The 26,718-nt window shown below is 33.7% G+C and overlaps 1 protein-coding gene across 2 annotated transcripts in view; it reads right to left on the bottom strand.

Moving 5' to 3' along the window:
* The window catches only part of CNTN5 (contactin 5), a 1,357,742-nt gene that overhangs the window by 1,007,208 nt on the left and 323,816 nt on the right, over positions 1-26,718 (bottom strand). For both annotated transcript variants that reach the window (XM_053900236.1, XM_053900234.1), the window contains exon 2: positions 16,562-16,689. The gene's annotated coding sequence lies outside the window, so the exon portion shown is untranslated. The remainder of the gene's footprint in view (positions 1-16,561; positions 16,690-26,718) is intronic.

Below are 26,718 nucleotides of genomic sequence, written 5' to 3'. Positions count from 1 at the left end.
TTTTCAATGCTTTTCCTAACACTAAAATGTTTTTAAAATATGGAAAATATCAGCATGACAAATAACTCTCATAACTGGTTTATTTAAACATAAGTTAGATACCCTATTTGTTAAAGTAGGGCAAGGTGATCTTGAATCAAATTTAAATTACCACTTTTATTTTTATAATTTATAATTATAATCTGCATTACTATAATGATTTCTATTTGTATGCTAATTACACTGGGAATTTCCCTACTCCTTTTGTTCTTTGACAGTAATTTTATTCAGTCATGGCATTTCATTTAATTTTTCTTAAATTCCAAATGTAAGAGGCTGGGCTCAAGGTGTATTTCATGAAATTCTAGATCTCCGGAATTTTGTCTGCTCAATAATTCAACAGACATTAATGGTTTTCAGGACAAAGATGTTCTTATGAGGCTAAATCTAAGGTTTCAGTTTTTCCTTCCCCTTTTCTCTATTTTTCACTATTTGTAGATAAAATACTTCCCCTTACAAAAAGAGTACAAAGCATGTAACCTATGGGTCATAGTATATCCCATTAAATCTCACGGTGATCCAATATGATACATATTCTTATTATTATAATTTTACAAGTGTGGACCCTGAGACTATGGGTTTGCTTTATATATACTACTATGAAGTAGCACAGTTGGGTTTCACATTCATGCTTTCTTTTTTTTAAGTAGTCTGTACACCCAGCTGGAGTGAACAACCCCAAGATCAAGGGTCACATGTTCTCTACCACCGCACCCCTCACATTCATGCTTTCTGATGACAAGTGTCATATCATTTCACACTTCCAGACTGCCTTTAAGTTTAAATACCTCAAAAAGTCAAGCTATGAAACTAGTATAGAAACAATATCAAATGTAATTATAAATTTAAACTATTTGAATTTGTATTCATTTTGTCTGAAAATAAACTCTAGGTCTTCTACTTGGAGAAAATTATATTTTGTTTTGAAATACACATTTATATTTATTATAGATCAATGTTAAATATTTTATTTATCATCAGTGTATTTAAATTTAAAAATCTGGGAATTAAACTATTTTAGCTAGCTATGGGTATTCATTAAAATAAGACTCCTTTCAAGGAGAAGCCTCTTCTCCAGTTATCACATTGAATTCTCACTTTACTTATTGCTAGATTTTTATTAATTTACAAAAGGTGTAACATGCAAATATGATACTAAGGCCTTTTTTCAAATGTTTTATAAGGTACCAAATATGTCAATCACCCAAACAATTAGACACCTTGTTTTTTTGTTAAACAATCAGACATCTTTAATGAATTATTATTTGACCAGGAAGGTCAAATTGGGAGACACTTAGAGAAGAAGCAGAAGTAAGCAAATTTTTTTTTTCTCAAAACACTGAAAATATGAAGCCTGAGAATAAAATTTGTAAGGAATAAATGGAATTATATTTTATACTTGTGAATATGTCCAATATAGATTTATGAAATCAAGGTACCATAGATTTTGCAATCAATTATTTTCTTTTAATTATTTACTTTTATATAATATTACTAAGATTATTAAGATAATAATTATTGCTTAGAGAAAAATCTCTCTGTACTTGTCCTCTTTGCTGTTTCTTTGCCCATTTCCTCTCAAATGCACTCAAATCAGGTGTTCATTCCCACCATAACTACCATTTCACTTGCAAAAGTTCTTGGCAAAGTAACAATAAAATCAAAATAAACAAGGTCAATGCGAACTTTTCATCATAGCAGACCTTTGCTATGGTTTTTCACATCCTCTTTCTTAAAAGGTATCCTTATAAGGCATCTGAATCACCATTCTTCCATTTGCTTTTCAATTTCTGTAGCTGCTCCTTCTTCAGGCTCTTTTCCTATTTCTCCTTATCTCTGTAACCCATGTTTTAGTCTATATAATTCTTCCTTTCCTGACCTTCTTTTTGATTATTGGCATGAAACATCCATTCAGACTCCCAGTTTTATATCTCTAGCCAATTTTGCTTTCTTAAATTCCAGACTTATATGTTCAGCCACCTATGTCAAATAAGATCCCACATTTTCTGAAAATAAACTCCTTACTTCCCACCCCATCTCCCGAAACCTGCCATTTTCTTAATCTCAATAAGAAATTCCATCTTTCTGGTTGCCTAGGCAAATCCCACTTTCCAGTTACACAGGGACAAAACACTAGTGATATGTATACTTTTTGTTTTCTTTCATGTCATATCTAGTCCATCAACAGATACTTAAAATGTAAATTAAGTCATGGTACTTCTCAGTTCTAAATCCTTCAACAGCTTATCTCCTCATAGAACATAAAAGCTAAATTCCTTACAATGCCTCAAAATGAGTTATTTAATTTTTCTTTCCCACCTGATTTTACTTTTTCTACCTCCTCCAATCTTATTAAACAATAACAATAGCAACAAAATAAAATTGAAAAAAAAAAAAAAACTGAAGTTATTCAGGAGCCGACCAATAGCTCTTGGCAGTAAGAAAAGACAGACATTCTGCTACTCCTTCAGATATGGTAGGTGACATGCCAGCTCATGCTTGTAATTGGACTATTACTGATTCTTACTATGTTCCTCAATACAAATTAACAGTATAGGAGACCAAGGCAGACTTATCCCAAAAGGACCACTTTGGCATAAAGATTATTTTGTGTTAGATAATCAAAACCCAAGGTGCCTGGGTGGCTTAGTAAGTGTCTGACTCTTGATTTCAGCTCAGGTTTTTCAGTCTCATGGTTTGTGAGATGGAGCTCCACATCAGGCTCTGCGCTGACAGCATGGGCTCAAGCTCTTTCCCTCTATCTCTCAAAATAAATAAATAAACATAAAAAAAAGAACCAAAACCCAGAAGATATAGGAATAGCTGTCTGCACTCCCTAAAGTGCCTAAATTTACATTGGAAAGGAGAGACTGTACCAAGTAGAGAGCTATTAACAGAGACTCCACTTTACCTAAGAAATTTATCTGCATAATAAGTTTTTTGGTTTTCCAAATATCTCCTATCACTTTCTTGCTAATGAGTTTTCTTTACTTTGTGTCCTTAAACCCATACCCTTCTCCTCAGCTCATATAAGCTTCATCTTGCATCATTGTCTTTGGAATTCCGTGTCTGCGTGGATTCCTCATATATACGCCTATTAAATTTGATTTTCTCCTGTTAATCTGTCTCATGTCAATTTGATTCTAAGTCCAGCTAGAGGGATCACAGGGCAGAGGAAGGTTTTCTTCCCTGTCAACAGCAAACAATAAAAGGTAATTCAGTACACGCAATTTTATGAATGAAAAAAAATGACGTTCAGGTTATACACCTGTCCAGTCAGACTCAATACAAAGATAAATTTTAGAAGACAAGTTAAACATTTTTAAATGACTAAGTTATATGTCAGATAGTAGATACTTTGTTTTGTTATATCTTTGAAGATATTTTGTTTTAATAGTAGTATAACATTAACACATACTTGTACTAATGCAAGTTGAAGGGGCTATTTCCTAAAAATATATATTGAAGAAACCCAATTTTCTATATCACATCAATTCAATTTTCACAAACAAATAAGTTCAAGGATCTAATTAAAACTAACACATATAACATGGCATATGATATTCTGAAATATGAATACTACAGTAATAATTATTCCAAATTTAATATTATAGTAATTATTGAAATAGCAAATAAAGCAAAATTTAGTATAGTTTTAATGTTTGTTTTCTTTCTTTTTTTAAAATAACTTATTATCAAATTGGCTAACATACAGTTAGCTAAGTGTCCTCTTGGTTTTTGGGGTAGATTCCCATGGCTCATCGCTTACATACAACACCCAGTGGTCATCCCAACAAGTGCCCTCCTCAATGCCCATCACCCACTTTCCCCTGTCTCCGACCCCACCCCCATCAGCCTTCAGTTTGTTCTCTGTATTTAAGAGTCTCTTATAGTTTGCCTCCCTTTCTCTCTGTTTGTTACTATTTTTTCTCCTTTCCTTCCCCCATGGTCTTCTGTTAAGTTTTTCAAGATCCACATATGAGTGAAAACATGATATCTATCTTTCTCTGACTGACTTATTTTCTTTAATTTAACTTTATATAGGACATAGAAATAATTCTTTTTGTTACACTTTAGGTATTCTTAAAAATATTTCTCACACATCTTCATCTTTATTCTTTGAAAGCACTCAATAGAAAAAATAGATACTTCTGAAAAAGTATGACTTACTATTTTTACTGCAATATTTGCAAACTATTTGAAATTCTATATGCATAATACACATTTCAAAAGTCTGTTGAAAGATTATACTTATCCTCATTTCTCATTCAGCTAAATATTAGGAAAATATTAAGTGTACTGCCTGTTTTCAAAACAAATTACAGAGAAAAATTGTCAAAACTGTATACTATAATTTCCCTTCCAACTCCAAAGGGTGTTAACAAATACTCTACAAGTATCCTCATATGACTTTAAAATCATTCTCCTTAAAGTAATTTTCTAAGTTCACTTAAATTTTAAAGTAGCAAAACACAATGATTTGAATATTTAGTTATAACTTAAGACTTTGTAATTCTTATAAGAAATCTGTACCCATAAAATGTTTTTCTTCTTATTATGTTAATTGCCTTTTGCTCTTGTTTCTATACCCATTGTTTATGTGAACAGTTTAGTTCTTATTCCTACCTAATTGTTTGGTCCATAGATATAAATACAATTGTTAAATAAATAAGAAAGATAGCTTTTATTTCACAATATATTTAATAGCAATGGGAATATAAGACAAATTATAAAATAATATAAAATGAATATTGCTTAAGGTATTGCACAACAGTTTTTATCCTGCTTGGCATACCTCTGTGAAGCCATGCCATTCAAATGACTCTGAATGCACCAATTACACTCAGGTTTATCATCAAACTATGAGCACCTTACAAAAAAGTGAAAAATGATTTAAACAATTTATTTTGACTTTTTTACACCTAATAGCTAATTTGATATTTTGGCTGAACCATTCTGTTTTGATGTATTTGATACAATGATTTGATACATTTATTGAGTTTATTAGTGTGCAAGACATATACCCCCAATAAATTGAAGTATAGAATTGAACTAAAGAAAAAGTTACTTTTATTCCAAGACTAAGGTTAGGGTGAAGAAGGCTCACACACTCACTGAAGAAATTTGTTGTAAGATTCAGTGTGTTTTCATAAAATCTGTCCATACTGTGCTTTTACCTTAGTAACAGATGCTGTTACTGTCCCAATCCGTAAACCCTTGATCCACCTACATTCAGGGGACAGTTCCTGTACTCACTGACATTTTCTCCCCTGCAGAGTCTGAATTGCATCACTACTTCTCTGCCTCAAGGTTTTCTCTAGCACCATGGAAACTTTTTCAACCAAAGCAAGGCAGCCCCAAATGGCCCCAGGGTTTAGTGCTCCAAAATCAACACTCAGCCAATGAGATCAATGCAGGACATATTCAGTGAAGTTTCCTATCTCTTTGGTGGGACATTTCTGAGGCATATTCTATGTTAAACCTCAGTGGGAAGTTCGTGCGTGACACAGTTCCAGACACTTGTATCTGTTGACTTGCTCCTAATTGTGCCTTTTCTTGACTTTTCTTCCTTCCATGTCTTATTTCCTCATGCTCTCTTGTGTTTCCTGGGATCATCTTCCTGGTAAACTATCAACACCAAAGTCTTCTTATCAGAGTATGCTTGGGAAACCTAAACAGAAGTGACTTTCAAAAAGTAATCTGGAAATAATTTTTAGCATGTGCACCATACAGGTAACATGACTTCAGCGAACTTGTGCTTTGAAAGGTAAGCAATTGAAGACTGTAGATTCTACCCAATGTGGCAGAAGAGATCTGTGGCTAAAAATTGAGACTCTAGAACCAGATTACATAGATGTGAAACATCCTCAAACAGTTACTCCTTGATCTCCCACTGCTTTGATTTACCTTAGGTATATTACTAATCTTGAATTAGAAAGTTGTGAAAATCAATCATAGAATACCTTCTAATACTTAATAAAGTGAATTATGAATTTTACCTATCGCTGTTATTACAGGTTTTACTAATTTGGCCAAAAAGTGGTCATTGAAACAGTTCTGATGCAATTGAATATAATTTCCACCAGAAGTATTTATTAGAAATGCAGTGACTATCCATTATTGTTTTATATATATCCATTTGACTTTGCTAACACTTAAGTTTATAATGAGAAAGTCCACAATACCTACTCAAATCAGGAATACTGAAACAATTAGAGCTACATTTAATTATTTATTACAAATAATACTGTTATACAAATCTTTAAACTCAAAGATGACATCCACAAAACTAAGCATAACAACATAAGCAGAAACATAAACAATTTTTCAATCAAAACTGTAGTTCCACATTGGCAAATAGGGCCATGATTTATTGTGTCAAACTATTGGTATTTTTTTTGTGAAATATAGAGTTTTGTGTTAAATTTTTGGTCACATTTTTACCTTTGAACAAGCTAAGTAAATATATTTTGTATTGCTGAGATTTGTCTTACCTGGCACTTTCAATTTTCAAGATTCTAGAGTTCTATTTATTTAAATGTCCTTAAGCTCTTTTTTCTATTCTGCCTCCTTTCCTGTTTATTTCTTACACACAGTCTGAGTAATCACTGCATGTCTCCAAGAGTCAGAACCAGAAAGCAAAATTGAAGCGAGCAATGTTTGGGCCTAGTTTAAGTCCACAAGGTGTGAATAAGTCTACTATAACCAGAAATGGCATTGAGAATAGTTCAGATCTGTGCCATGGACTTCAGTGTGGTTAGATATTGGTTTTACCGAGGTACCTCACTCAGTTAGGATATGCTGACCCTTCCTCAATCTACACAGATGACTTTCACTAAAAACTTTCTCATTCCCAAGCACTTAAAGGTAATCATATCTAAGTGCTTTAGAAGAAAAAGCAATTAGTATACAAAAACTCTGGATAAGTATTTCAAGGACTTTAAAAATTCTAGTAGGCTAGGGAATTGACTTTCCCAGAAGGTAAGAAACTGGTTCAAGCAACAACTTTTAATTATTTTCTTTATGTTTCCTTAAAATGGAACATGTCTTATAGATTTATAATAAAAGCTATCCAGTTTTTAGTGGGTAATGGATACATTAAATTCTTAGATAACTTGTGATTTTGCCTTAATCAAGTAATTATTAGATTCTGTTGAAATTCCCTACACCATCCCTGTTCAATATAAATATATAGGCCATAAATGCAAGCTACATATGTACTTTTAAAGAAAAAAGAAATAGGTAATGTTAATAATATATTTTATTAACATAATATATCCAAAGTACCATTTTAAAATTTGATAAAAATAAAATTATTAATAAAATATTTTACCTTTTTCCATACTCAGTCTTGGTTATCTGTGTTGTCTTGTATGATTCCAACACACTTCAATTTAAATAAGCCACATTTCAAGTGCTGAATAGTCACATATGTCTAGTACCTACCTTTATTGGACAGCACAACTTTGATTCAACCCAATGTTTTCTTTACAGTATTCTCTCAACTATCTACTGCTTTATGAATTACTTCTAAGTTGATTTGCATGTATAATTATTGTATATGCTTTTTATAGTTTCTTCTGGCTAACACTGTAAGGCTGTCCACTCTCAATTCATGGAATGGTCCTATCTATTTCTAGAGGCCCAGCTATCATCTCACATTCTATTTTTAATCTGTTAAAATTATAATAAAATTATAGTATAAAAATTATAATGATATTTGTTAGAATTGTTTTTAAGGATGCTTACATGGATATAAGTGAGACTATGAGAATTTCTAAGAGCAAAGGATATGTCTTTTATCACTCAAGGCTGGCATATACTGGCTTCTTTTAAATTCTACGTCCCAGCTCTCGATTTCATTCTGGATAGTTTATACTTTCTAATAAAATGACATAATACACCAATGCACATGACGTGTGTGTGAGAGAGGGAGAGAGAGAGTGCACTTGTACAAAATTGATGAGTTGATGATCAGTACAGTTTTACCCATAGCTTTGGGAGCATAGCATTTTTTATCTTCTACTCAAACAGGTCATCATGAGGATGATAATGTGACAATCTGTTACCATTAACTCTGTTGAAGTGTTCTGAAGACACTAGAAAGGATTAAATGACCTGGAAAACTCAGTCTGTGGAAAAGTCTATTGTACTCATCTCAGTTATTTCCACTGCTACGCATCACTGAAATCTTAAAACAATATGATTTGCTATAGTGACATATAACACAAAAGCCATTTTTCACCTTCTACTTTATTCCAAACAAATCTCATAGATCCTTTAATACTTTCTCTTCCAACATGCTAGCTTAATATTAAATATTTAAATATTATTAAAAGATTCAGGATATAATAATGAAATGTTTAATTATTTTAATAACTTACTTATGTGAGAAGTACATAGAAGTATGAAGTATTTAACATAATATATTGTCTGTAGATTAAGTATATGAGGTGGTGGTCAAGCTAAATTCCTGAATTTCCATCATTCTATAGACAAAAAAAAAAAATAATAATGAGTATTTACAACTACTATAAGCAATCTTAAATCTTAAGCTTTTTCTTTATTTGAAAACCTATTTATCCCATTCTGTGTGTAAGCTATAGCACCCCCCCACACACACACACACACAAAAATCACCTAAATCATATGTGATTAAGAACTCTTTACTGAGGATATTGTGTTTCTTTTTTTTTCCCCATCTTCAACATGTCAGAGGAAAATTAGTTAAGAAAGAAAAAATGGGTTGAAGAGTAAATATACCTACTTGTCTAACAGTGTAAAAGCAAAAGCGTAATTTTTAAAAAATGACATTTCCTATCATGGTAGTAGAATAGAATTGACCAAAATTATAATCTGGTGCCACTGTGTTCAATTATAGACAATTTATCATGGCTCATATACATGAACTAATCACTAAAAAGCATACAGAGATATCAATTTCTAAGTTACAGCCTAAGGAAAAAAATATATATATACATATATACATATATATACGTATATATACATATACATATATATGTATATATGTATATGTATATATATATATATTTTAAACTTGATTTTCAATGGAAAAAAAATGCTGCTGTGCTAAGTGAAGTATACCATTCATGCAATAACGTTCCACTTTTTGAAACCCAGCTATTGCCTCTTAAAGTTTACTAAAGCAGAATACTGTCACTTAAAAACCATTTATGGTGTAATTTTCACTGCTAATAGTCTAATTAGCTAACTCACCATACATTAGCTGTAGGGATTTTCCACTTCCTTATTTTGACATATTAGCCCTAAGGATCACTATTTGAAGACTACTTAACATCTGTAGAGGCATGACTGTCAACTTGCCTTATTTACATTTGAAGTCTCTGTGGATCACGGTCTCCATAGAAAAGAGCAAAACTTAAATCCGGAGGAATAATTTGTAAATGAAATTAATTTCTTTATGTAATATAAAAATCTGTCTTTGTAATGATGGATAAGAGCTATATCAATCATTACTTATGCAGTTTTTGTTCAAATATTAAAAATACACTGTGTATAAAACTTAGTATAAGATTAAAGCATCTAGATTTAAAAAGTACTGTATGGGAAATAAAAGAAGATGAACAAATATGTATATCATTCAGTATATGGCATAAGTCTCCCATTTTATACAAAAGAAACTGACACTTTTTATGGAAATGGTTGCATTTGACCTTAATCTCAAACATGAAAAGAGGGGAAACTGAGGATAATGGGCATACACAATAAGATTAATAATAACAAAAGTGAAATTAAGCAAGAACAGTAAATGCAAACTTATAGATAATTAGTAGCAGGAATGAGAGAAACATATTTTTGTGTGTGTGAATAATAGTTGAATCACTTAGGCATAGTTACATAATAAACCATCCCCAAATTCAATGTTTTAAAACAACAATAATTACCACTTACTTAGGTTGGGTGGCTGAGGGTGAGCTGATTAAGGCTAGGCTTAGCTGGGATCGTTCACCTGAGGTGACTATACTATACATATTTATTTTTGTTTATTTTCATGGTGATGGGAAAAGAGCAAAAGAGTTCATGGAAATATACAATGTATTTTACGGCCTTAGGGTCAGTGTACTATGACTTTGCTTCATTCTATTGACGAACGCGAGCCACATGGTTAGACCCAAAGTCAAAGGGCAGGTAAATACATTTTTTTTTTTTTTTTTTTTTTTGCTACATTAAGAAGAACTGAGGCAGCCTGGGTGGCTCAGTAGGTTAAGCGTCTAACTTCTGCTCAGGTCATGGATCTCCCAGTTGATGAGTTTGAGCCTCGCATTGGTCTCTGCTGACAGCGCAGATCCTGGAGCCTACTGCAGATATTGTCTCCCTTTCTCTCTGCCCCTCCCCCACTTGCATTCTATCTATCTCAAAAATAATAAATAAACAAAAAACTTTTTTTAAATAACTGGAAAGTTAAATGCCAAATAATAAAGATACAGAGAGAGCTAAAGACAAAATAGCGATCTACCATGCTGGTGAAATGTAAACATGCAAATTTTTTCTACAGCAGATCTAGAAAAAGTATTAATTGCCAACATCAAATCTGTTTTTATTTTACAAGCAAAAGAGAGCTATTAAAATTTGGGGGACCCAGATGTTTCACCATAATCTCATTTTTTCTTTCTTTTTTTAATTGTAGCTACATTTGTCCTTTTGTTCATTCACAGACTGTTTTTCTTATTTAAAAATATATTTCTTTATGTTAAGGTCATGAAATTAATACCAGTATTTCTTCCCAATGTTTAAAACTCTACTTTTTCAATTTAGGTTTTAATTCTAACTTGAGTTATTTGTTTATTTATTTTGCATGGCATACTGAGAGGCCTGATTTCATTTTATTTTTTCTTATGGATAACCTATTTTACTAGAACAATGATATTGTTTATTCTTTCTCCACTGATCTGCAGCATCACATCGTTTGTACACCAAACTTTCACGAAGACACAGAAAATTATCTGTGCTTTGTTTTATCAAAGGCCTACCTTGGGAGCCGACTGTATCCCACTAACACACTATCTCAATTATTTGTAAAGTTGAACCAAAATGAAACTAGTTGAGTAAGGAGTAAGACTTTTTATGAAATGATGTCTCCCATCTATGAACATGATATATCTCTGTTTTTATGCATTTCTTTAGGCTTGTATGTGTGTGTCTATTTTTTGTTTGCTTATCTTTAGGCATCCTCTTTAACTGTCAAGATTAGCCAAAAAATTTAAAAGAAAGAAAGTCATTGTATTTTAAGCAGAAAGGACTGTAAACATTAGGTGCTTATAAACTGTTAGAAGTTCTGAAGGAACAAATGTCAGGAAAAAACATTGCAAAATCTTCAATTAACAACTAGATTTCAGAGTCAGAAATTGCAAAAACTGTAGATAACTGCCAGCAATGATTGTAGCTTTTAGCACTGAGACATATGATACTAAAAAAGCATCTGGAGCCACTGTAGCTGGAAGGACAATGATAAGATTTCTGGTTCTCTTATACCTCTGATATCTCATGTTTCCCACTGAACAGCATTTAATCCTTAATCTTGGTGGCAGGTCTTCCTAGAAACACAGTTATTAGGCCCCCAGGCCCCCTAATGTATTGAAGAGGACAAGAATGAGGAAATAGTGTTATGTGTCAACACAAAATCCAGCAGAGAATTATATAATCATTGTTTCAATTATAAATGGAAGTTTTTTTCTTTTGTATGCCAATTTCTAATATTTATAACAGATGGATCACTTTTCTATGTTAATCGTATAACACAACAGGCCCAGAATGTAATTATTAATACCAAAAAAGGAGCTGTATCTACTTTTTTTTCTTCCTGCCTCTACCCTCTTCCTCACTACCTCCATCTCTCTTTCTTTACTTTCTTTTTTCCCCTTTATTTCCTTCCTCTCTCTCTTCCTCCCTACCACCCCTTCCTCCTTCCTTCCTTCCTTCCTTCCTTCCTTCCTTCTTTTCTCTTTCCTTCCCTTATTTCCTCCTTAACTCTTTCCTACACTCTCTATCTCCCTCCTTCTCTTCCTTCTTTCCTTCTTCCTTTCTTTCTTCTTCTTTTTTAAATTATCAGACTCCATAAAGGTTTGTCCTACTCAGTGACAAAATAGTATCATACTCATTCTATTACAATAGTAATCATATTAAACACTTTTCATATGCCAAACTCCAAATATATGTGTAAGAGTGTGTGTGTGTGCCTGGATAAGAGAGAAACGATTAGATAGATAGATAGATAGATAGATAGATAGATGATAGAAAGATAATAGACGATAGAAATATAGATAGATGATAGATAGATACATAGATTTGACTTGCTTAATTTCACCTACTTGCACCCTTGTAAAATGAGACATTATCCACTTCTTAAAGCTGAAGGCAACTTGAGGTCCATGGCTATTAAGCCAAGTATCTACAGTTAGCAAATTTACAGCAGAGATTCAATCCTGGGTCAGCCTTATTCAAAAGCCTATAATTGTTCCATTTGTCAAAACCACCTCAATACACTCAGCACATGTGACAGATTTTAGGGAAAAGTCTGTATCTTATTAATCAATGTCTGTCTGGGATTCACCCTGTATACTAGGCTTCATACAGAAAGACTAAGTGGATTTTAGAATTTCAGGCATTTACTGGTAGTGATATATCTTCTCATATATTTTGTAGGATAGATTTGAAGTGTTCAGGTAACTGAGTATTCAGGCTAAGTGTTTCAACTGCAGGTATGTAAGCAAGATTGGACAGAATATTTCTTATATTTGAAACATGCTCCAGAAAAATCATTCTGTTTTTTTTGTTTGTTTGTTTATTTGCTTGCTTTTCATTCCCAGTCTTCCTTGGCATTTAAAAATACAGGAAAGCATGACACAGCCTACACATCAGTATTTTCTATTTTCTGTTAATTTTTTTCCACTACAAAAATATTTAATAAAAGTGATTACTTACTGGGCAAGTGTTATGTATGAGATATTTTGCACACATTCACACTACCCAAAGTCTTTGAATGTTTACAATTTATGAATGCCTTGCATCATGGTAGCGAAGGTTTATGCACTACAAAACCTAGGCACTGTCACATTTTCACATCAAAATTTATTACTATTTTTTCCTTCTTCTTGCTTTGGGAAAACCCAGTTTCCTTTCCTTTCCTTAGAAACTCCAACTTGAGAAATATTAATTCACCATATCTTCTATGAATAAACTGATACTGAAAATAATCCCTTGGTAGTAACTCAAATCACCCCTCCCACCTCTACAACTAGCAGATAGAAATAAATGTTATCTAAGAAATTCATACAACTTCAAATTATATAATATTTCATGCCCAGTGATAAATCACTTATTTAAGTCATTCCGTTTTGGTTTACATGTTAAAGTATTTTTGTATACTTTATATAGCAAATGTTCTTATGAAAGATTTCAAAACAATATCTTCCAAAAGATAATAACTGAAAACATAGAATTTAATAGTATATAAAATAGTATTATTAACAAATGGCAAAATACAGATATCTGGAACAAACACCTCAAAATAAAGATTGCATTATTGAATAAAAATTTTGGACAGAATCATTCCATCCTCCTTACTGACCATTAGAAATTGTACATTTGTACATTCCCATAGATTTCACACACTACACCAGAAGGACAATGGTGGACATTCCATTTACAAAATATTTCAAATATTCAGCCAAAATAAACTCCATGGAACTTCCACATTATTTTATGTCATCAGTTTTGGTTACAACACAGTAAACATAACAAGTAGCAGTGCTATTAACATACACAATACATATGTAGCAACTAATGTAAGTTAAAAGGTTCTTTTTTCCTTTCAAGTTTTGATGTAATTGTCGAGACAATTAGGATAAAAATTAAATTCCCATTTTTGAAATTGGGAGAACATCCAAGTATTTTTATCAGCTGTAATACTCTATGACTGCACACACTGATAGTAAGGAATAGATATTTTTCAATAGATGGAAATTCTACTATTTCTGAAAATCTATAAGCCTAGATCCACTCAGGCTCTTCTCTAATGGAATGAAGCTCTCTTGGAACTGTGCCAATGCTTACTGGATAAGAGTTGTGTAAGTTATTGAGTGAAACATTTCATTCTTAGAGGATGAACTCAGGACCCTTCAATATATGTTGCCTCTTATTATGGCAGGAATTTAGTTGATTGTGTCAAGATAAAACTGTCAATGTCTCTCTTGAATGTTTTTAGTAGTCATAGTGACAGATTGGGTGCAAGTACATGAATGAAATAGGATTTATTTAAAGTGACACCATGAATCTACTCTCATCAGATTCATCAATTCTAATTCACTTACATCTTTTTGGAGTGCTCAGTCCGTCTCACTTGTTTCAATTGCTTCTTATTCTACCAATATTCTTTTCAATTAGGTGGGCAGAGCAATAACAAGAGTGACTTAACAAGAGTGAACTGTGCTATGCCAAAGCTGCTTCCATAGGTTTCTTGTACATTTAAGAAGCTCTATATTCTCAATTTGAAACCTGGATTTATTAATAGCTTCACAAAAAGTCTTGATTTATTAATAGCTTGACAAAAAGTCTCCTCTCAAAAATTAATTAGAGTTCTGTTGAATTACCTGAATTTAATACAACTCAGCTTGTAATTGATAGAGTGCACCAGCTCACAGGTGGCAAAGACATTAACTCCATTCTATTTCCATCTGCTGATATGTCTACCATAAACTTAAATTGCATATCAATCATCCATCTGGAAGTGAGCATTAGATCCAAAATCTTCTTACCTACAGCTGCTATGCTGTGTTCAGTTGTCTTTCTTTGAAAATGTCACAAGCACCATAAATAAATGGTTTCTAACATTAAAAAAATCTAATTAAGGTGTCTACATATAATTTATCTCCGGTATTCACAGATATCACAGAAGTACTAAGTTAATACAGGCTTTGATTTGATAAGATGTTCTAGTAGTTAAGAGTTAAGGACAAAATGTGTTATACACCTTCCAAGATTTATATACATAATTCGTAAATAGATCACAAATTAAATTTTATTTTGTATATATAACCTATTCGGAGATCATTCTCATTGTAACAAATAGAACTATGATGGAAAAATTTGGCTGAAAATTGTGTCTAATATTAAAATGTAGCAATGGATTAATTTATGGGAATCTATTCTTTTCCATGGTTTGGAAAAGACTCTCAGAGACTTTCACTGTCAGAGGCTTTCTATCCACTTCTTTATCTTTTCTCTTTCCTTGTTTTCCATTCTTTGGGGAAATGTCAAAGTTATGGTTGCTTTTCTCCACAAAATTAATTTAAGGATAACTTGTACTGTACGGGCCTTCAATTAGGGCCTTCAATAAAAATGATAAGCTGATATGATTTAATGGAATGAATGAAAGACCCTTGATATATAAAATTTTCTGCAGTTACCTTCCAGAATTTTGGCCTGACTTGTGAAAGTAAAATTATACTGTCAAACGCTTGACACGTACACTCTCCTCCAGAACTACCTCAGATTCAGATTTAGTTACTTTCTTTCTTTAACTCTAATTTTCAAGCCTGAAGAAACTGAAAACATGCAGTAGGCTGAGTAAAATATTTTCCAATATTTTTAATCAGTTAACTTGAATTAACCTGACAAATTAAAGGATATATATATATATATATATACCCTAAAATTGGGTATGATATTCTCAATATTTGATAAATAATTAAAAAACAAAAATAAATAATTCTATATAAAAATTATTTTACCTCTTAGGCTGGTTATCTAAAGATACATCATAAATATTATAGTTAAGTAGTACATGGTAGATGTAATTTGAGATGACCTGTTGATGTCCACTTACTCATTAATATAAACATGGATTAATCATATATTCTAAAATATTTTAATGTGTTAATTTTAAAGGACTGTTAGGTGCAAATAGATGCAATTAATATTTAATGGTTTGGGTTATTGTATAGCATTATAAGCATGTGGAGCACCACAAAAATCATACAAATCACTTTCATTCAGAAGTTCCCTATTAAGGTAGGGATGACTCAAACTCATTCTGCCCATGACTTTCTTCTTATATAAACTTAAGCATGATCTTCAAATTCAAGCCATCAAAAGGAACAACATCCATCCACTACCACATTATATGTTATTTGAGGAAGAAGTAGGATGCTATATCAGAGTACTATTTCTCTTATTGTTTCCAGCAATTTAACACAATATTCATGTGCTTAATATAAACTTAATAAGCAAACCATAAACTTAATAAGGAAAATATTTTACATTAATATTATTTCTAGAATATTTGTAGAATGTTTAGCTGACACAATCAAGGCTTTTTTTTTTTTCCAATTTGAAGATAAAACACTTATTTTGAGTATATAATAAGTTTACCATACTGAGCAATGTTAAGAAGTTCCATAAATGATGTATGCGGGTTTTATGTATTTTTCCCTTCAACATTCCTTTCAGTTATAAAGGCAGATTAATAAAAGAAAAACTGTACCTGCTTTCTGAAAACAGTGTCCAAGTTAGAAACTTCAAAAACAAACTTGCTTATCTTTTTGCAGTTGTCATGCAAAAATGATGCTTAGTAGGTCTTGAATGACATAAATAGCAATCCTTGAAGGCCACCTGTTAAGGAACAGGCTCTATTTAGTTATATAAGAAATGATTGTATACTATTATACTGTTTAACCATACCAACACATATTTATAACACTTTAAACACTAGATATTTATTTAGTCATTGTTTTTTTTAAGATTTAATTTTCCTCTGTAGTTTATATATTATAATAAACACAGAAAAATATCACTTTAACCCAATTTTCATAGATTTCAATAGTTTAAATCATTTAACACAGAATGCAGACAGGACATCAATATAGAAGCATTGGACTTAAGCTACACACAAGAGCAGATGGTCTTAACATATTTAGAACATTCCATCCAACAGAAGAATATGCTTTCTTCTTATAGATTCATGGAACTTTTTGTAGAATAGAAATATGTTACACAACATAAGTCAATACTTTAAGAATATTGAAGATTGAGGAGGGGTCAACATGGTGGAAAAGTAGGGGAATCCATACTTCCCATGTCTCTCAAACAAAGAAGGGTTGAAGCCAAAGGACTTTGAACCCCAAGAGTCTGGGAGGAAAAGAGACTGAGTCTACCAGGGAGAAAATGGGAAACCTGATGGGCCATAGGTGGGTGATTGCAAACTGAAGGAGATAAAATGGGCTGTGTAGGCATGGAGGGGAGGGATCCCCTTCTGTGGAGAGACAAAAGGAAGAGAAAAAATGGCTGGGGAAGTGTATGACAGTATCTGGACAAGAGAAAAAAACCTCGGAACGGGACAGAGAGGGATCTCACCTCTAACTGCAGGTTAGAGGATCTCTAAATGCAGATCCCATTTGTGGACTGGGGCCAGCTGCCCTGTTCACACACCTGGGGAGGAGTGAAGCCACTTCCGGCTTCGGTGATAGATCAGGGGCACAGTCTGCAGCAAGAGAAACTGGTCCCCTCCCCTGAAGTGCTGTAGCACAGGACAAACCAGCCAGGACCACATATTGGGAGGTGCTTCCTCAGTACCAGGGTGCACAGAGTGGGAGTTTAATTCCCAGCCAAGTGCCAGGGCAAAGGAGTGGGTGGAGTGAGACAGACAGCCTCACCTGTGCCCGCAGCACAGTGAGGACAGCTCCAAATGAGTGATTTGGGACACCCAGTCATGGAGAAGAGACTGGAGGGTCACCATTTTTCTCCCCACCACCACCAAGGCGGGACTCAGGGATGGGTCCACAGGGCGCACAGTGGAGACAGCACCAACCTACACCAAACCACGCCCCTTCCTGCCAGGTAACTGTGTATCTACTGGAGCAGGATAGACGCTATGGAACCAGACAGACCCCTCCTCCAGACCAATGTTGCTGCATTGCCTGGATTAATTCCAGGACAATTCTTGTTATATAGATATATTCTCCCTTCCATTTCTTCTTCTTATCTCTTCCCTCTGCTAGGCTGGTTACTCTGGTTGTTTGTATGTTTAACAGACATATTTAACACATTCTCTTGATACATGTTCTACACCTCCTTCTTTACATTTCTTTCTCTCTCTCTGGAATAATCAAGCAGTATAGTTTTTCTATATGGGTAACTTTATCTTGGTTTCTTTTTCCCTGATTCCTTCCTTATTTTCCTCTCTCTCTCTGGATTAAGCCTTTTAGTCTCTCTACCTGGTCAATGTTTATTTTTTTTTCTTTTGCCCCACCCCTGTCATTTCTCTCTTTATTTGTGCTCTTCCATCAGCACCACCTCCACTATGTTCTTTACTTGTAGCTGGTATTTCTGGTTTTTGCTTTTGGATTGTTTTTAGTTTTTTTGTTATTTGTTTTTCTTTATTTGTTTGTTGTATTTGTTTGTGTGTTTGCATATTTTTGTTTCCTGTTTGTCTGTCTGTTTGTTTTCCTTTCAAGGGCTACTTCAAGGAACAAATCAAAGCACATCTGGTGGGGGGTCCAAAACATTACAACAGGTAGGGAAATAAAATAAACGAAGTCACAACAAGAGAGAGCAAGGAACACGCTCCAAAAAACACCTCCTAAATGGCCAGGTCCTGGACAGTGTATGAATCCCCTTTAACATAGCAGTACTCACAGGTGAAGAGCACATAACAAGCTTTTAAAACTCATAAAGGACTGAAAACTAGCCAAAATGATGAAACAGAAGAATTCTCCTCAGAAGAAATTACAGAAAGAAGTGACAGCTAAAGAATTGATCAAAACAGATATAAGCAACATAACTGAACACAAATTTAGAATAATAGTCATAACATTAATCACCTGACTTGAAAAGAGCATATAAGACAGCAGAGAATCTATTGCTGCAGAGATAAAGAGACTAAAAAATCATCATGATGAATTTAAAAATGCTATAAATTAGGTGCACAATAAAATGGAGGTGGCCACGACACAGATTGAAGAGGCAGAGGGGAGAATAGGCAAATTAGAAGATAAAATTATGGAAAAAGAGAAAGCTGACAAAAAGAGAGCTAAAAAAAAAAAAATTCAGGACCATGAGGGGAGAATTAGAGAAGTAAGTGATTCAATCAAACAGAACAATATCTGTGTCATAGGAATTCCGGAAGAAGAAGAGAGAGAAAGGGGTGGAAGGTGTACTCGAACAAATCAGAGCTAAAAACTTCCCTGATCTGGGGAAGGAAATAGGCATTGAAAATCAAGAGGCACAGAGAACTCCCTTCAGATCTAACTTGAATCAATCTTCTGCATGAAATATCATAGTGAAACTGGCAAAATACAAGGTTAAAGAGAGAATTCTAAAAGCAACTACGGATGAATAGGCCTTAACATACAAAGGTAGGCACATAAGGGTAGTAGCAGACCTATTTACTGAAATTGACAGGCCAGAAAGGAATAGCAGGAAATCCTCAATGTGATGAACAGGAAAAAATATGCAAACAGGAATCCTTTAACCAGTAAGCATGTTATTCAGAATAGGAGAAATAAAGGTTTTCCCAAACAAAATAAAAACTGAAGGAATTCATCACCACTAAACCAGCCCTACAAGAGATCCTAAGGGGGACTCTGTGAATTAAATCTTGCAGGAACCACAAAGTACCAGAGACATCATTACAAGCATGAAACCTACAGATATCACAATGACTCTAAACCCATATATTTCAATAATAACACTGAATGTAAATGGACTAAATGCTCCAGTCAAAAGACATAGGGTATCAGAAATATAAAAGTCAAGATCCATCTATATGGTGTCTACAAGGGACTCATTTTAGACCCGAGGACACCTTCAGATTGAAAGTGAGGGGATAGAGAACTATCTATCATGCTACTGGAAGTCAAAAGAAAGCTGGAGTAGCCATACTTATATCAGATAAACTATACTTTAAATTAACAAGAGATTAATAAATGTATTATATAATAATTACAGGATCTATCAATGAGGAAGAGCTAACAATTATAAATGTCTATGCACTGAAATCGGGAGTACCCAAATATACAAAACAATTAATCTTCAACACAAGCAATCTTATTGATAAGAATGTGGTAATTGCAGGGGACTTTAATACTCCAATTACAACAAAGAACAGACATTCTAGACAGAGAATCAATAAAGAAACAATGTCCCTGAATGATACACAGGACCAGGTGGACTTGACAGATATATTTAGAACTCTACATCCCAAAGCAGCATAATATATTTTCTTCTCGAGTGCACATGGAACATTCTCCAAGACAAATCACATAATGGGCCACAAAAAAAGTCCTCAATAAATACTAAAGAACTGAGATCATACCATGTACACCTTCAGATCACAATGTTATGAAATTTGAAATCAACCACAAGAAAAAGTCTTGAAAATTGTCCAAAAGCATGGAGGTTAAAGAACATCCTACTAAAGAATGAATGGGTCAACCAGACAATTAGAGAAGAAATTTAAAAAAATGTATGGTGGGGCGCCTGGGTGGCGCAGTCGGTTAAGCGTCCGACTTCAGCCAGGTCACGATCTCACGGTCCGTGAGTTCGAGCCCCGCGTCAGGCTCTGGGCTGATGGCTCAGAGCCTGGAGCCTGTTTCCGATTCTGTGTCTCCCTCTCTCTCTGTCCCTCCCCCGTTCATGCTCTGTCTCTCTCTGTCCCAAAAATAAATAAACGTTGAAAAAAAAAAATTAAAAAAAATAAAATAAAATAAAATAAAAAAATAAAAAAATGTATGGAAACAAATGAAAATGATAATACAACAATCCAAACCCTTTGGATGCAGCAAAGGCAATCCTAAGAGGAAAACACATTGCAACCCGGGCCTATCTCAAGAAACAAGAAAAATCCGAAATACAAAATCTAACAGCACACTTAAAGGAACTAGAAGCAGAACAGCAAAGACACCCCAGACCCAGCAGAAGAAGAGAAATAACAAAGATCAGAGCAGAAATAAACAATATAGAATCTAAACACACACACACACACACACACACACACACACACAAAACACAAAAAAACAGTAGAACAGATCAATGAAACCAAGAGTTGTGTTTTTGAAAAAATAAACAAAATTGATAAACCTCTAGCCAGGCTTCTCAAAAAGAAAAGAGAGTAGACCCAAATAGATAAAACCATGATTGCAAATGGATTTATTTCAAACAATCCCTCAGAAATACAAGCAACTATCAGGGAATACTATGAAAAATTATATGCCAACAAAAAGGACAACCTGGAAGAAATGGACAAATTCCTAAACACCCACACACTACCAAAACACAAACAGGAAGAAATAGAAAATTCGAACAAACCCATAACTAGTGATGAAATCAAATCAGTTTTCAAAAACCTCCCAACAAATGAGTCCTGGATCAGATGGCTTCCCTGGGGAATTCTACCAGACATTTAAAGCAGACTTAATACCTATCATTCTCAAGTTCCAAAAAATAGAAATGGAAGGAAAATTTCTGAACTCATTCTATGAAGCAGCATTACTTTGATTCCCAAACCAGACAGAGACCCAGCAAAAAAAAGAACTACAGGCCAATATCCCTGATGAATATGAATACAAAAATTCTCAACAAGATACTACCAAACCGAATTCAACAGCATATAAGAAGAATTATTCACCATGATGAAGTGGGATTCATTCCTGGGCTGCAGAGTTCATTCAATATTCACAAATCAATTCACAAATAGCAAATAACATGATTCATCACATTAATAAAAGAAAAGATAAGAACCATATTATCCTGACAATCGATATAGAAAAAGCATTGGACAAGATACATCCTTTTCTTAACATCCTTTCTTAACAAAAACCTTCAAGAGAGTCGGGATAGAATGAACATACTTAAACATCATAAAAACCATTTATGAAAAGCCCACAGCTAATATCATCCTCAATGGGAAAAAACTGAGAACTTTCCCTAGGAGATCAGAAACACAACAGGAATGTCCACTCTCACCACTGTTTTTTTAACATAGTGTTGGAAGTCCTAGCATCAGCAATAAGACAACAAAATGAAAGAAAAGGCATCAAAATAGGCAAAGATGAAGTCAAACATTCTGCAGACAACATGATACTCCATATGGAAAACATGACAGACTCCACCAAAAGTCTGCTAGAACTGGTATGTGAATTTAGCAAAGTCACAGGGTACAAAATCAATGTACAGAAATCAGTAGTATTTTTATACACCAAAAATTAAGCAACAGAAAGAGAAATAAAGAAACCAATCCCATTCTCAATTGCATCAAGAACCATAAAATAACTGGGAATAAACCTAACCAAAGATGTAAAAGATCTGTATGCTTAAAACTATAGAAAGCTTATAAAGGAAATTGAAGAAGACACAAAGAAATGGAAAAAAAAAAACATTCAATGCTCATGGACTGGAAGAATAAATATTGTTAAAATGTCTATACTACCCAAAGCGGTCTACACATTCAATGCAATCCCAATAAAACTTGCACCAGCATTCTTCTCAAAGCTAGAACAATCTTAAAATTTGTATGGAACCACAAAAGACCCAGAATAGACAAAGTAATATTGAAGAAGAAAACCAAAGCGGGAGGCATCATAATCCCAGACTTTAGCCTCTACTACAAACCGTAATGATTAAGACACACATGGTATGTGTGGCACAAAAACAGACACATAGACCAATGGAATAGAATAGAGACTCCAGAATTGGAAACACAAAAGTGTCGGAATGGATAAATAAAACAAGACCCATCATTATGCTACATACAAAAGACTCATTTTAGTCCTAAAGACACCTGTAGTTGAAAGTGAGGGGGTGAAGAAACATTTGTCATACAAATAGACATCAAAAGAAAGCCAGAGTAGCACTACTTACATCAGACAAACTAGATTTTAAACCAAAGACTGTACAAAAGATGAAGAAGGGCACTATATCATAATAAAGGGATGATCCAACAAGATCTAACAAGTATAAATATTTATTCCCCCAATATGGAGCCCTCAAATATATAAAACAATAACAAATGTAAAGAAATTAACAGACAATAATACAATACTACTAGGGGACTTTAACAACCCACTTCCATCAATGGACAGGTTACCCAGGCAGAAAGTTAACAAGGAAACAGTGGCTTTGAATGCCACACTGGACCAGATGTACTTAACAGATATATTCAGATATTTCATCCTAAACCAGCATAATACACATTCTTTTCAAATATATACGGGACATTCTCCAGAATATATCACATACTAAGTCACAAATCAGGCTTCAACAAATACGAAAAGATTGAGATCATGGCATGTATCTTTTCTAATCAAAATGTCATGAAATTTGAAGACAATCACACACCCACACAAAATTGAAAGACCACAAATATATGGACATTGAAGGACATGCTACTAAAGGATTAATGGGTCAACCAGGAAATTAAAGAAGAATTAAACAGTACAAGGATACAAACGAAAATGAAAACATTAAGTTCCAAAACCTTTGGGATGCAGCAAAAGTGGTCATAAGAGGGAAGTATATGGCAATACAGATCTACCTCAGACAGGAAGAAGCAGTTCAAATAAACAATCTAACCTTACACCTAACAAAGCTAGAAAAAGAGTAATAAATGAAGCTTAAAGCCAGCAGAAGAAGGGAAATAAAAAAGATTAGAGCTGAAATATATGATATAGAAACTAAAAACAAACACTAGAACAGATCAATGAAACCAGAATTTTTTTTCTTTGAAAAAATTAATTAAATTGATAAATACCTAACTTTTTTTTCCTAAAGTTTTTAAACTTTGGCAGAGTGATAGCCACCTAAGCAACTAAGTAAATAATCATATTTCTTTCAGTTTGGGCTGTCTCTGGGAGTAATTATGTAAAAGTCAGAATTCTGTGTTCCCATTAATGACAATAATGTCTTAATGAATACATGACACATTATTTTTGTCTCCTATTTCATTGAATTAATGAGAAAATTAGATGAGATAATGCACAGAAGTTTACCAACATGCATGGTACATATTGAGCATTTAATAAATATCACTAATTATTATTTTCCCACTTTATGAATTAATATAACAAAATAAGAAAATATAACTAAGAGTTGTGTTGTTATGATTCTTGTTTTTAAATTCCCTCCTTCAGTTTTCTTCTCATAAACAAAGCCTTCCACTCATATTCTCAGTAAGCTCATGCCTGTCTTTTAAGACAGTATGTTGTAGTGAAGAAACAACATCTGAAGTCAGTCATATTCTGCCACACTCTTAGATCTTGAGAAAGTCATTTAGCATTTCTAAGCTAGTGTCTTGAAATGCAAATAATGATGTCAGATCCTCTTCCTGCTCGAAGGATTATAATAAAAGTTTCAAGAAATAATAGATGAGAAAGTTCTTTCTAAACTCAGTTTTACATATGTTAGTTGCTATATCTCAAGTTCTACCTTGTAAAAGTTTATGACCTTTGCCAACCTATCTTTTTCTCCATTTCTTTTAAAAGTAGATCAAACTTCACCAAGAAATCCTAGGTGAATTAATCAGAGAAGGTGTGTTGTCTCATTATCCATAACCCTGATTCACTCACCTTTGGTCAACATGAATTTATCTTATGTGAGTCTACATTTTTTTTTTCATTTTAGCATACGTTTTGCTTTGTACACAGGGAAACAAAAAACAAAAAACAGTCCTTTACAACCGGTTTAAAATTGCGGAAAAAAAAGCATCTAACATTTTCCTTTTCTACATTCCTAAATTCCTCTTTTTCAAATTACCTCCAAAGCATGTGGCATGTATCTTTTTTTTTTTCAGTTTATCTTTTAGAACTTTTTGCAGGTGACTGCCTTTAATAAAATCTGCTTTCAATTTTTCATCTCTAATGGGTCAATGATTAGAAAAACAAATAAATGAATTTAACATGAAAAAAAGCCTCTGTTTAGAACTTAATTGATTGTTAATGTTTATTTATTGACAATATATTAATTCCAATACAATATCCAACACTACTCTATTCTTCAAATAACTTGCCCATCTTAAGAACTTCTTTGCATATTAAAATTCCTATTAAGAAACGAGGTGCCCTTAAGTGTGTATGTGTATCCTGAAAAGAGCACATACAATGACAGGCTGACTCTGCAAGACATCTGGGTTAGGGGTGAAGGGTAGGGGATGGTGTGTGTTGGGGATTATTTCAAGAAATAATGAACCTGGTCATCCAATTTCTGTTGAAAGAGAAATAACCTAAACTAAGAATAGGTAAAAAAAAGTGGACAGTGGCAAATGTCTTGGGTCAATGTTCTAGGGCTAAAGGGAACCATTAAAAGATTGGTGTTGTGGGCTCAGTTTTGCCCCTCCAAAACTCATGCTGAAGTCCTATTCCCCAGCACCTCAGAATGTTACCATATTTGGAGATAAGGTCTCAAAGAGGTGATTAATTAAAATGAGGCCTTTAGGTAGGCCCTAATGCAATATGACTGGTGTCCTTATAAGAAGAGAAATTTTTAACCAGAAACATTCATAGGTATAGTAGTAATAACCATGTGAAGACATAGAAAGTTAAGTCAAGAAGAGAGCCTTAGAAGAAATCAAACCTAACAACACCTTGATCTTGTCCTTCCATCCTCCAAAACTGTGAGATAAATTTCTGTTGTTTAATCCACCTAATCTGTGTTATTGTATTAAGGTATGTTTACATATGAGGTTGGGCACTCTACCATCCACTGAGAAAGAGACATTAAACAAACAAATACACAGAATGGTTTGCCCAACTAATTAAAGCCAGTCTCCATTATCAGCCAGTCTAATATTTGCATGTGGACCCATGAACAAAGTGGCAACCTTGTTAAAGACAGAGGTTAGGCATGGGCCCATGAACATAAGAACTTACACAATAAAGTGGATCCAACTACTACCACTATACAATGTCCAACCTACATTGAGTTCCCACTGTCTTCCACCAGTTTGGTCCTATTCCATGAAAACTTTAACCAGCTGCTTGGTATCAAGATAAATACATTGATATCCTTCCAACCTGGAAGGGGAAGGGATTCTCCCTGACTAGAATCAACACACATTTTAGGTATGGGTTTCTTTCCCTTACCCTTAAGTCTTCAGCCAGTACTACTCTCAAAGAAGTTACCAAGTGTTTGAGCCATGACATAGACCTTGTATGATATTGCACAGGACCAATGGCCACACTTAAAAACAAAAGAGGGTACATCAGTAGACAAGGGAACACGGGATTCTCTGGTTTGATCACATACCTTACTAACCAGAGACTCAAAGGGATTACTCTTAATGGTATTTATTTATTCAATAATGTTTATTTTTTCAGGAGAAAGAAACTCTCTCAGGAGAGAGTATGAGCGAGGGAGGAGCAGAGAGAGAGGGAGACACAGAATCCGAAACAAGCTCAAAGCTCTGAGTTGTCAGCACAAAGCCTAACGAGGGGCTTGAACTCACAAACTGCGAAGTAATGACCTGAAGTCAGACGCTTAACTGACTGAGACACCAAGGGGCTCCTTCTTAACAGTATTTAAATACATGCATCTCCTCCATCTTAAAAAAATATATGTGTGTGTGTACACAAACACATATACATACATACACACACACATCCTTTCTGAGAACCAATAAGGATATCTTTATATAAATATACTACAAGGAATTGG

The sequence above is a fragment of the Panthera pardus genome, unplaced genomic scaffold, assembly GCF_024362965.1.
Source record: "Panthera pardus isolate Hobbes unplaced genomic scaffold, ASM2436296v1 HiC_scaffold_12, whole genome shotgun sequence".
NCBI classification, from domain to species: Eukaryota; Metazoa; Chordata; class Mammalia; order Carnivora; family Felidae; genus Panthera; species Panthera pardus.
Note: the sequence above shows the minus strand (reverse complement) of the source record. Positions and strands in the feature narration are given on the sequence as shown.